Genomic DNA, 13,938 nt, shown 5'->3' with positions numbered 1-13,938 from the left:
TTATTTATAAGCAAAGTTTTCGATACAGATGCAAAGTATCTTCCAATCTCAACAAAGAGAAACTATGAAAGCAAGTATCCATTATACGTATGTAATGTATAATGTAAGTGAATGTATCTATATTTAACATAGAACTGAATATTTCTATTAAAATAAAAAAAAATATTTTAATAATAATTTATGACACGTTGATATTTAGGAAAATCATACTTCTTTAAACAGTAAAAAAAATAATTTCAAACCGAAATATTTTATTTACTTTTTTTTTTTTTTGTCGTCTATTAATCGATAAACAATAACCACTAAACTAATGATTATTTCTCTTCATTTGAAATTGTGTGTTGTTTATGACATTTGAATTCGAGTATACAATGAAGACACTACATTATTTCCTGCCTTTAAAGTCAGGAAATAATATTAGAATTAAATAATCGATAATTATGAAAGAAAAGCTTTGCTCTCTTTGGATTATAATTTTTAAAAAAATATTACGTAAATAATCAAATAATTTTGTTGCAATTATAAGGAATGACGTAGAACTACCTCTTTCCCATCGATTTATTTATTTCAGAAAGTTGATATGAAAACCAGGCGATAATTTTCAAAAAATGTATTTATTCATTTCTTTGTAAACTTCATAAATATGATGTGAAATATGGAGGATTTAAAAAAAAAAAATCTAGAAGATTCATTTTTAACAACATACTTTAATCAATGGAATAATAATAAAAAGAATAAACTTTTTATTCTATCAAAATAAAAATAAAATGGCAGTTCCATAAGCATTTGATTATCATACACGAATAAATATTATATTATTTTTATTATTGTATACTAATGCGGAGGAATTGTCAATTGTTGTAACTTTTATCACAGAATTTAAAAAAAGGGACAAGTAAAAATACTGATGAATATTAAGAATTAGTTTTCTTTCAGAATTTTGAACTCATTTCCATTAAATAATTGTTGACAAATTACTTTTCAATACTTCGAAAATATCAATATAATTGTTTTTTAAAGGATTTATGTAAAATTCATAAACAAAAAAAAATCAAATCGAAACAGAAAATATTTTTTAAGCTTAATTATCGCCTTTGATGCTAACCTCTTCGCGTCCATCAGATATAATAAAAACATAAGTTTGATCAGAACAATAATAATAAAATTGAAATCTTACCATCATTTTTTAAAGATCCTATGAAATGAAATAATCAAACGGCTGTCGCAAAGATCAAGCTCAGTAATGTACTGGGGAAGTACGGATCAGCCAAGGACGAACTTTCCAATCCCACCCGGCGTCAGGTCCGTTAAACGCCGGCTACGATAATTTCTCCACCGGAAAACATGCACAAATGTTAAGTACACTTATCGAAATTTCCGCTTTAGCAAACTATCCATAGATAATGATACAGAAAGAATCCTGCGTTAAGATAGGAGCTTTCGTTTTGCACGGAATGCACACAACTCTGGATGCACTAATATCAACAACGCCTAGTTTACAACCAGCTCTCTCTACACACACAGTTGCCACACTCTCGCGTCAACACAGCTCATTTGAAAGTGCAGCAACACTGCGAAGACGGCAGGGCGGCCTGCCCAGCTGACGTCACGCGGAAGGAGGAGTTAGGGTGCTAAATCTCCTCCCACGACTACTCGTCAGCAGAGCTGTGGTGGATTAGGCGTGTCCTTGACAAAATGCTATTATCCAATGGTGAATGGGTTTTGCAAGATGAAAAGTCAGGAGAGAGAGATGGTGATTGGCGGAGGGAACAGTTCTGGGATGAGTCATACAAAAAGTGACAGACAAATAACAATTCGTTAGGGAAAGAACTCGGAGAAATTCAATCGTGGAGGAATATGAAATCCATTGTTCTCGTTTTTCTCGATGCAATATTGTTATCTGGTTGTTTACTTTTTAGATTAATGTCAAGGATGATAATAGGACAATTTTTGAAATAAATACTTATATTGCGCATTAAATGGGGAGATGCTCGCACAATTCTGATCGTTATCTGAAGATGAAAATGAAAGGTTCGAAAGCAAGCGATTGTTTCGAACGCAATTTAGGGAAACTGTATGGCGATATTTGATCCCACTGAACTTGGAAAATAAACTCTGGAGTTTTTGTTTATTTTACTTTGGACTGAGTTGGGAAATCGTTTTCTATGCGATATTTACAATAAAGGGAAGTGGGTGTTAAATATACTTGATCTCCATAAAATATTACTATTACTAGACAAATGCGACAATTATATCCGCCTAGTATCTGTATATTAGTATTACGATTGTATCAGAAATAATAAAGTCTTATCCTGGAAAAAGAAATAAAATTTCATTTTTCTGTATAATTTGGTGAGTTAAGCCATTGTAGCACTGGGTATAATAAAAGCATAAATAGTGGCTTCGATGTAAAAAGTATTGTCAATTGCATATAAAAATCCCTTAATAGATACTCTGTCCTCATGAGTTCCCACGCTTAGTTACGGATATCTATTAGAATATTAGAGAAAAGTAAGGAAACACTTGAATTTTTTCATGAGCAAAACTATAAATATTAAATTGAAAGCAAATTCTACAAAAACAACGTCGAAAAATACCGGTTAAAAAATTCTAGAAATGGTAGTTAGAAAATACCTGGTTAAAAAATAAGCACATCAGCAAACAAATAAAAACAGGTTGCAAAATAATTTTCGTCGATGACAAAATAAGAGCTACGACCGTAAGTGAATGATGTAATAGTGCTATGCTTCTTAGAAATAAAATTCTTTTAGAGAAATGAACCAATTTTCCTTTTTCAGTACAGAGATTTAAATGCAAAAAATAATCGACTCATATTCAAAAATGAATTATGCTCGAATGATTCTAAAATATATTATTCAGTGCTACTTATTTGGTGCACCTACTGGTACAAATCATGTACTCTTAGACTGGATTATAGTTGGTAGCAGTATCGCTTTGATTACATATAAGAAATAACTGCCGAGATGGAAAATATTACATCTCCAAAAAATCTTGAGCAAGTCAAAAAGAACAGTTTTTCAAAAACAAATCATTATGCTATGATGAAAAGCAGTTTTGTTATATTAATATCCTGTTTTGAAGTAACATTAAGACTATTTTGGATATGCTTCTTATAATCTTCAACAGCTGTCTGATGACGAGGACGACACTTGAGCTGACAGCGTCCTTTTCAGATTCACGCGCCTCATCAACAGGGGGAATGTTTGATTATCCATGCCAGATTACATGCATCGAGTGGAATCTGTTGAATAGAATTTCATCCCCGAAGCCTACAACCTTTCCACCAGGTCCTCCTTCTCAAAAGCAAGTATTGAGTTTAAATAAATTTTTTCTATAAACTAGAGGAGATAAAGATTACGAAATATAAAAGTTTTGTTGCCTATTTGATTATAACAATCTAATTTATGAATCGCTCAAATTTGTAATTTTATGTTTATTTACTTTCTAAACTACTAAATGAAGATAAGGATGAAAATAAAGATATAACCCTGAATGAATATAAAAGATGAAAAAAGATGAAAAAGAATAAAGATATAAAGAGAAGCAAACTATATATTTCTTGAAAATATAGATTTCTTGATATATATATATATATATATATATATATATATATATATATATATATATATATATATATGTGTGTGTGTGTGTGTGTGTGTGTGTGTGTGTGTGTGTGTGTGTGTGTGTGTGTGTGTGTGTGTGTGTGTGTGTGTGTGTGTGTGTGTATAAGCATCATTTTTGAAGCAGAATGGCACTGAAGAGACTTTCGATTTTTTAATTTCGATGTAATCCCTCCCTGGAAGGCAAAATTTATTTACAATTGGCGCGGACAAGGGCAAGTCCGCTCACAGCGCGATACAAGAGCAGAAGAGGGGGAAGAGAGGGAAAATGATTTTCACAGTGCTTATATACTATTAAGATTCTGATAGGGATTTCTAACACACGTCAATCACAAGCAAAGGAAACACAGGTATCTTTCAGTGGAATTTGTTTATATCAGCAATATTGTATCTCTTCACTCGGAATGTGGGAACGTGTCGGCTTTTAGCCGATTCAGCAATTTTAGAACTCACGTTGAGTTAATTAAATAGAAAAAGTGGGATGGGATCATGAAATAAGAGAATATTTTAGAATATAGGCTAAATGAAGCTAAAAATTAGGAAATTAATTAAGTTTAAATTAAATTTTAAAATATCATTATATATATATATATATATATATATATATATATATATATATATATATATATATATATATATATATATATATATTCTGATTCTCAACGAAGAAGTATCTCGTATGACATTTTTCTATCTTATATTCTTTGTAATAAGTTATATAAAGGTATTCATTTTAATCATGATCGGGTCCCTAAACTTTTTACAACGCACCAACATTACATTTTTTTATCCTTCGCGCCACCACATCAAAGCAGTTGTGCAAATAACGGAAATCCTACAGATTCGCAATTTGCGGTACTTTGATATTAAAAGACCAGAGTGGTTAGAAAACCATTTCTGTTATAATTCTGGACACATTCTATAAACTTGATTTGTAGACGCAGTCTAACGGTCTCCGATCTATAAAAAAAATGTAGGGAATATGTTATTTTTGAACGATTATCTACATCATTTTTTCACAGATTATTGCTTTCTATCAACGTAAAACAATTGTCATCTTTCATTTTTCGTTGATACTCATGGTTGAAAACTTTCTTACGAATAGGATCGATTTTATTTTTCTTTCATGAAGTCTTTCTGCGCAATATAAATTGTCAAATTGTTTGTAATAAAAATTCTTACTTTAAATGATTTGAATAAAATTATAAATAATTAATCTAATATTTCGAGAAATACAACTTGCTTTCGTGTCTGCTTTTCTCCCTTCCTTGTAAAAAAAAAGAAAACCTCCACAATTATCTCTCAAAGAAGAATTGATAGGAATGAATAAAATACTCTATTTTAACAAGGAAAAAAGTTATGCATTTAATATTTCCAAATATTATTTCTTATTTCTGCCTTCACCGTATTTGTCAACCTGACTTTAGTTTATTAGAAACGTAATAAGAAAATGCCATTACGAATTTTTTTAAATTAAATTATTAAAAAAAAATTTCATTTATCCAAACGATTTTTGGAGTTTCAGTTGCGAGGACACATAAGGAACATCAAATGCACTCTCTAAAAAGTTAATCCCACAATTTTTGCCTACTTTAACACGTTGAACACCACACTCATTTTACATAGTTTGTCCGTCTTCCTGGCTAACGTGAACTTGCCATTATGCGTTGAATATTCTACTGAAAAATTAATTAACATAGACAAGTTAATTTGTATAATCATTTGTAATGCATTTATTCTACTGAGACAACAGCTAACCCCCATGGCTATAAAATCTATGCTATATATATATAAATAAAATTATTTTCGCATGTTCTATATTGCATTCATTTTTCACACCATTTTAGTAGCGATGATAATATGAAAATTTTTTTAAACATTGAAAATTTACTCGAATTATGTGTTTCTAGTCATTTTGGCTTCTCAGGTCACTTGTGGCATTAAATATGTTAAAAAGAAGTAAACGCATTCCAGCTTAAAAATTATAGACATATTTACGTGTTATTACGTATTTACGCATCGTCGATGAAAATGTTGTCGAATAAAGTTATCGATAAAGTTGTAAAATGAAGTTATCGAATGCGGAAAAATCACGTTTTTCATTTCTACCTTCTATGAAATGATGCGCAGAGTATTGAAGTCTTGGTCCTGAATTCCCTTTACAAATTAACGAAATGGTAATCGACTAAGAATCGATACCTAACATCATTTACATTTGTATTGATAATGTGTAAAGAGAATGAACGTCATCCATTTTTCCGCATTTTCTGCCAGCTGGGCAAACGCAATTTAAAATGCGATTAAGTACTCTATATTTTATGAATCTCCTCCACTACACCCTTTTTTCGATTTAAAGCAGCATCTGAAAAATATGTTCCTAACGTGTTAGAAGTAATACAAACATTATATATATATATATATATATATATATAATGTTTGTATGTTTGTATATATGTTTATATATATATATATATATATATATATATATATATATATATATATGAAATGAAAATAATATCATACAAGTTCGTTTTATAGTAATTTCTTCGGTGTAAATACTAGGTGGAAAAATTTTGTTTAAGTACTTTATTTAAAAAAAGATTTTTTTTAACAAAAAAAAAAAAATCAAATTATTAACTTGAATCTAAATTAAAAAGATTTTTTTTTTTTTTGAACAAGAGCGATGGACGACAGATAGTTGATATGATAGAAAGACATATTTAATTCTTTTCTTCGGTCATACAAAACATTTCATTTAATTAATAAACATTCCATTAATTAATTAAAATTCCTTTTAAAAGTGCTTTTATGTTGTTTTGGAATGGATTCGTTATTTCAAATTATGGCCAAAGGGCTAGGAAGCCACCTGAGATGACACTTTTCTCTCCAAACTTTCACGCCACATCAACGTGATCGGTGGCATAACGAAGATATATAACGCTTGAAACAATTTATTTCCCACGTCCTGGCGTATCCTTCGTCGACTTCTGTAATGAAAAGCTTAAATTACGCACAAAAATAGCTTTATGACCCCCCCCCCCCGACTACCAAAGCTTGGTATTCCGATTTCAAAGTCGAAACCTGAATACCATGATCCTCAAGTTAATGTTAATACGATATTTACTTAATATTAGACTGAAGTATGGTGTAGTGCATACTTAATAAGAGCATATAATCATTTAGAAAGGCGAATATATATACTGTATATATATTTGTATTAATATACAAGTATCAGTTTCCTTTACTGTTTTGCAAAGATACGGTTTTGTCCAAGTTTTAAAATTGTATGTAGTAGAGGATGGGTTAGCAACTTTATGAGCCAGTACACAAGAAAGTTTGGGCAGATCGCTTCTGCTGGTTGTTTATATTTTACATTACTTCTGTTGAGTATTTACTTATTTATTTATTTTACTTACGGACTCACAAGTTAGCAGCGCTGGTGTACTTTGTACAATATTACTTAGATTATATTAAATAAACTATAAAGTCTTTTGACAATTTTGTCTAAAATGACTTTTTTACTTTCTTGAATATGAAGTATAAAGAAAGCAGTTTGTCTGCCATTCGTTTAAATATAAGTTAACAAGCTAACTACAAAACGAGGAGAGCTAAGTGAATAAAATTCGGTACACAGATTTAACATCTATAATGCAGATATCTCACAAATTTTGAGCCAAATGCAACAAGTGGTTGACCGTCTGTCGGTGTGCATTTTTAGACGCATATAAACGCGATAACTGAAAAACGCAATGAATAAAATATATCAAGTTTGGTACGCGATTTTGTGACTACTCGTTTCATTTTTATATGAAATGTTGCTTTCAATCCGTTGAGAAAAATGCATCTGAAACACAAAATTCTCTTTTGTTAGGAAATATGCGAGAAAGTTCGGGAGAAACCACTTCAGCTGGTTATTTTCTCGTACACGAAACATACAAAAAAAAAAGTAATAAAATCTTAAAAAAAAAAAAAAAAAAAAAAAAAAACGAAGATCTTGATGTTTTCTCCCCAAGTCCAGAAAACTCATTTTCGGAATTATGTATGTTTGTCTTTGAATATAATAACTCAAAAACACTTTTAGACAGACAGATGAAATTTGCTAATAAGGTCATTACAATAAATATTTAGATTTTTTTTCCCCCTTCAAATTTTCAAAGAAATCCATGTAAAAGAAGTTCGCCTTTCCGACTCTACAAAACATAACTACAAACATAGGGATAAGATCTTCCGTAACTACAAAACATAGGGATAGATATAATTTGATACACTAATTTACCATCTCAAATGTATATGAGCAACACAAGGCTGACTGTCTGTCAGCCTATACTGTTACATGCATGCGAACGCAACAGCTCAGATACGCAACTATTTCAATAAATGGAATTTTGCACATAGTTTTGGCAACTAAAATGTAGATTCTTATCAAATTGTGAATGAAATACGACAATAGATTAACTGACTGTTTATCAGTACTTTCACATGCAGGTAAATACATCGACTAAAAAAAAAAAAAAAACCCTAACGAATAACTGAAATTTAATATATGATATTGTTATAAGAATAGTAGTTATATGCCAAATTTTAGATTCAATCGATCGAAGAAAAAATAAAGTCTAAAAATTGTAACCGGTTTTCTTTATTGTAAATACGGAGTACAAAATTATCATGCGCGGAACTATAAAAATCAAAATCTGAGTACTTATGGCGTTCAAGTATTCCTGGTCTTGCTCCATATCTACAGTTTTATGCGGTGGGTAGGGGAGATGACACCTCTATTCGAGAGTATGTGGAAATTTTTGTAGGAGCTTACCTCCTACTGGTTTTCTCACTAGACATTGATTATTTCCACTTGCTATAATCAAGAAATATTTTAACTGTAAATATCAAGAGAATACATAATATTTCTACTGAAAATCCTTGGTTTTTTAATTCAATTTTCTTAAATGAATTACGAACTAAAATATGCCAGTTCTTAAAACTCAAAAGGATTTATTAGAAAACTCCGAAAAAAAAATAGAATTAACAGATATTTTTTTTTGAGACTACTAAAATAGAACAGAATATAAATTATGAAATCAGAATAATAGTTTAATTATAACAGTAATTGCAATCAAAATTATTCTAGGAAAAAATGAGCAAAAGTTGAATTGCATTTTTTAATAATATATGCGCCCTATGCCTTTCATCCAGAAATTCTAAACATATCCATGCATGCTTTCCTATATGGACCGCTATTTTATGTATATTTTATGACAAATGATAATCCATTTCTAGATTGTATTGTGGTTATATATACGCTAAAAATATAATTTTTATATTTGTTTGACAGATTTTGAATTATTTTTCAATAAAACATTACGAAGAAAGCGAGAGAAAAAATGAACAAAATTGTATTTTTCCCCGATCGTTTAACAAAATAATGTATAATCACTTAATGACTATGCAATTTACTGTAAATTTTTGCATTTAGTGATGATTCATGTACGAATTTTACAGGATTCAGCTAAATAAATTTTGAACATTTTCTATTCATTTTTCTGTTTGCTTCATTCACAATATTGAAAGCAGTATTAATCAAATCCAATTAATTGTTATTGATGGAATCTGACTGATGTGAAAATTAACTAGGCAAATCAATATTACAATCAATAAAGCGAGAATAGCGTATTTTCTAATATGAATGGCGCTGGAAATATAACTGCATGAAATATATTAATAGAGAAATTTCCTTTAAATTACGACTCGTTTCAGAACATAGTGTTGCAATAGAAACCTTTTGCATTTATTAGAAATGTCATCGCTGTAATTAGCCCATGTTTGCATTTTTGAAATGAGTTCTTCTTAGCGAATTTTTGCTTTGTTTGCTTATAAACATTGAATTCTAAGAGGGAGGGCACAAAGCAAATTGTCTTTCATTTCTGTGTTGGGATAGGAAAGAAGGAATTACAGTTAATCGAAAGATGTTAAATATATAATTATTAAAATGCTATTCAAAATATATTAGATATCTTTCAGTATTTTAATTGTATTATTTTAGTAGAAAAATCAAATGCAATTTTAGAGAGCAATAGTTGCTTTTATTTTCTGATAACTAAGACAAAGTAGTGCAATTGTCGAAAAATTCGAACTCGGAAATATTGACAAGTCTCAATGTTTCAGATCTCTCTCAGTACGAAAAACACAACTATGTTAGTCTGTGAATAAGGCAACAAAAACGTTTTACGCTAAATAGATGAAATTCGGTACATAAAACTTATAGATTTCTATCAAATTTTAAATAAACTCTAACTGTTCTTCTTACTACTAGAAAATATAATTACAAAACGATAAAAGCTAATTGAATACGATTTGATACACATATTTGAAGTATAGATCCATATCAAGTTTGGAACTTCACCTGCTGAGTTTAGTTTAATTTTAATTATATTAGCGTCCCGTTGTAAAGCAATACTAGGGCTCTTTGGGATGGACCTCGTCATTTTGAACTGAGGTCAAATGACGAGGACGACACCTGAGATGGCAGCCCCTCTCTAAACTTCTGCACCACATCAGCAGAAAAACGTTTGGTCCTGACGGATTTAACGTGCAACAAAGCCCTTTACTCTCCGGTTTTTCGCTGGAATCGGGTCTCGAACCAAAAACCCTACGGTCTGCAAGCGGAGACCTTACCCTCAGGACACCGCGGTCTTGCTTTACCTGCTGAGAGTTTCAACGTCTATCGTTCTGTTCTTTCTCATAAAGTAACATAAAAGTACAATTTTCTGGTGCCTATGTTAGCGACTAATCGCCTGTGATCTCACATTAGGTTCAATAAAAACGATAGATTTACGCTAAAGATCAATCTTTTGTAATTATTGTTCGACAAGTCAATAAAAAAAAGCCAAATGATACAATGAAGCACACAATTCTCATGTGTGAAAATAAAAATCTTGTCACTCGTGGTGTTCCCGGCCTCACCCAAGATCCGCAGTTTTATGTGGGAGGAGGGGGGACAACACTTCAACTGCAGAGAAAGTTTTGGGAAACACCATCCGCAGGTTTCACAGTGTTTTTAACAGTTTTGCACATCTAGTAGGAATTCTATATTCAGTATATAAAAGCTATTCTAATTTATGTTTCGAAATGAGAATACGTCTGAAAAGAAATGTGTGTTGCTTATTGAAATGAAAATTCCAAATTTTCCGGAATAAATAAAAGTTGTGAAATAAGCGTGTATAAATAATGTTAACAGAAGATAAAAACTTAATCTAAAACTCCGACTTCATCACCAGTGAATAAAAATTTTTTAGCACCCTTTTTTCTTCTGACCCCCTTTCCTTAACTGATAAACGATTTTTTTTTTTTGGCGAAACTTAGTAATGTGTAATATAATTGTAGGACACTTAAAGTTATTTGACGCATTTAAATAAAATTTAATTTATAAGGCATAAACGTACCGTAACTAATCGCTGCAATTGAAACAATAGTTGTTTCATTTATAGAAATCTTTCAATAGATCTGAGAAACAGGCTCTCAATAATCTACGAATAATTGGGTGTGTGTTTTTTCTTAGGAGCTGTTGTGATAAGCCACTGTAAGATTTTATACTAAATATTTGAAAATTATTTTCGATTTTTTTTCGCAATATAGCTGAAACATTGTCATGAATGCAATTAGAATCTGATGTTAATTTCTGCCCGTCTCACGCTAACCAAACGGCATAACGTCACCCCCACCTGTTTGAACGCACTGTGAATTTAGACATCAGCAATAGTAGTGGTGAGAAATAGGCAGTTTCCTTTTATGAGTGTCTGGTGCAAGGAACCTTCACAAGAAATCAAATGCCGTCATCCGTTATGAAACGGTTAATCAACGAACAGCAACTGGAGGTAACTTCTCACTTTAAAATTTTAAGAGACTCCTTATGATGATAATCTCAAAGAATATATTTCAGATCTCTCGGAAGGGCCCGAAAGGATCTGGAAGGTTTGATAACTGCGAAAACTATATTCTGGTTCTATGTTAGATACATAAAACCTACTATTACGAGCGTCACTTGTGATGATTCTTTAGACAGAGGTACCACTCGTCATCAGAAAGGATTCCGTTAGTTAGACAGCACTAACAATGCTACCTTCTCTTGAAAATCAATCTCTTGCTTACTTCTCTTTCTCATATTTGAAGATACCCCTTTCTTTGGGGTGATATTGCGTAATGTTAAACGAAAGTAAACTGTCCTTACAAACTGTTTTTTCTTTATTTTTTCGCTGAATAGTACGCAATAACATTGAAGAAAATTTCTATTCAATCAATTTTTTCGTACTGATTAATACTTTGTGTAAACAATATCACAGTATCTATTTTAAAGTTTGGATTAGAAGAGAAAATAGTAAATTTTGAGTATCCCTTCAAACTTGACAGTTTTTCTAAGCACACTGTAGCGTAGAAATTCTCCCATTTCTTTTAAAGAATTTTAAAATCCGCGTCAACATATATAAAAATTGTAGGCATAAATTAATACAAGAAAAGCTTGATTCATTTGTCTAACATTCTGCTTGTTAATTTTACTACAGACTAAGTGGGGTAGAAAGGTAATGAGGTGGTGCGAAGTTAAAGAATGACTTTTGAGTTATTGGGACAAATTAATATTCAGGTGCTCAAATTGTTATTAGCCAATACCCGTTACAATTTGAACGAGAACTGATTTGTTGTCTAATAACGACATAAAAACAGAGTTCATTAATCTAGTACATCACATTTTGAGCTATCATGTTTACAGACAGACAGGCATAGTTCTAAAAAGGCTTTTTTTTTAACTCGGTTAGGTGTAAAATGTAATTTTCCTTAAAACTTCGTATTTTTTGATGGTTACAGTGGCTTTTCTTTTTCGAATAACACAAAATGATGGGCTAGCTTAAAACCTTTATAGTTAAAGTGTAAGTAATTAATATCTTAAGAACAGCCTTTATATTTTGCTTCTTAAATATCAGCAAATGATGATAAAACCAGTCTCAATAAAGTTTTTAAAAATTCTTAAGAACTGCAATCAAGGAAGGATGGATTCCGTACTAAATAAACTGAAAAAAAGTACTAATAGAAATCATTTCCATGTGTTTTATTACGAAAGGTATCGGAGCATCCTTTTCAAGTGAAATTGTTTGCTGTATAAATATTTTAAGGGTGAATAATTTTTCGTCCGAGCAAAAATAAAGTTGATGAATTTTATAAATGGCAAATAGTGTCTGACATCCATTTTATTTCATTTTATGTCAGAAAATTCCTGACTGTCGGATGTGCGATGTCATCACTATCAGCAAAGAACGATCTTTCAATACTTTTTATCAAAGTTTTTATTCAATTACTCCTTCATCCCCCCCCCATAAGAAAGGAGAGGTAAAAGACACAGCAATTGAAATTCAGCATCCCATTATCATTCACTGGATCAATAATTACTAATGTCCTGTAATGTATTTCATAGAATGCCAACCAACCAGATTCCAGACCAATCCAGTATGAGCAAAGATCCATCTAAGAATCAAGTTTCACTAAAATAATCCAGAAAATAAGGTAAAAGACCTGAAAAAAAGATAACACAGTACTCCATATTCATTTTTGGACGATTTGTACTCTCAAAAACGAGTGACCAGTTCCGGATCTATGTAATAAATGTTGTCACTTCAGATTCTAGAGTCAGATTATTTTTATGTGATGTTTCAGGGAAAGTGAATGGTCTTTTTTTTCTTAGTTTGCATTGCAAAAGAAGTGCAATAATTAGAATTGATTGGCAGAAACGCATGGGTTTTTAGTGGATTCTGTCGTCCGGTCCTTCAGCGAGGCAGCGGCCCGTCCAAAATAGTTCGCAAATTTGTGACAACCGTGAAAAAAACAGATACTTTCAACCACAGAACCGTGGGAAGGCCAGCAACAAGTTTCCTAATTAGAATATTGATTTGGGAATCGCGTTGTCGGAATGTGAATTCGCTTCATTTTATTTTACGGAAGAACTACGCACGTCACCGACCACAGAATGAATCAGTTTCGAAAGGAATTATGCTCCCCCATTTTGAATGAAATTAAATAAATTCATTTTTACCAAGATATTCTATTTCTTCAGTGAACTTCATGATATTTCAACTCCAAGGTAAGTATTAGGTATGTATTATTATGACTCTTCCTTCTTGTCCAAGTAAAGTTTTCGGAATTCTCTTATATAAAATATGCAATGAGAATATATCAAATATCGTTATAATATCAAAAGATTTCGCCCTTATGATTTTCATGAGCTTTAACATTTGATACAAAGGATCTTTGGTATTCG

At 31.1% G+C, this 13,938-nt stretch overlaps 1 protein-coding gene across 6 annotated transcripts in view; it reads right to left on the bottom strand.

Annotated features, from left to right (window-relative positions):
• LOC129965576 (GATA-binding factor 2-like) overlaps positions 1-13,938 on the bottom strand; it is a 377,227-nt gene that overhangs the window by 108,329 nt on the left and 254,960 nt on the right. For 3 of the 6 annotated variants that reach the window (XM_056079587.1, XM_056079591.1, XM_056079592.1), the window contains exon 1: positions 1,178-1,539. The exons of the other annotated variants lie outside the window; for them this stretch is intronic. The gene's annotated coding sequence lies outside the window, so the exon portion shown is untranslated. Of the gene's footprint in view, positions 1-1,177; positions 1,540-13,938 lie in introns of those variants that run through there. 6 annotated transcript variants of the gene reach the window in all.

The sequence above is a fragment of the Argiope bruennichi genome, chromosome 4, assembly GCF_947563725.1.
Source record: "Argiope bruennichi chromosome 4, qqArgBrue1.1, whole genome shotgun sequence".
Taxonomy (NCBI): domain Eukaryota; kingdom Metazoa; phylum Arthropoda; class Arachnida; order Araneae; family Araneidae; genus Argiope; species Argiope bruennichi.
This window is presented reverse-complemented; position numbering and strand designations above follow the sequence as displayed.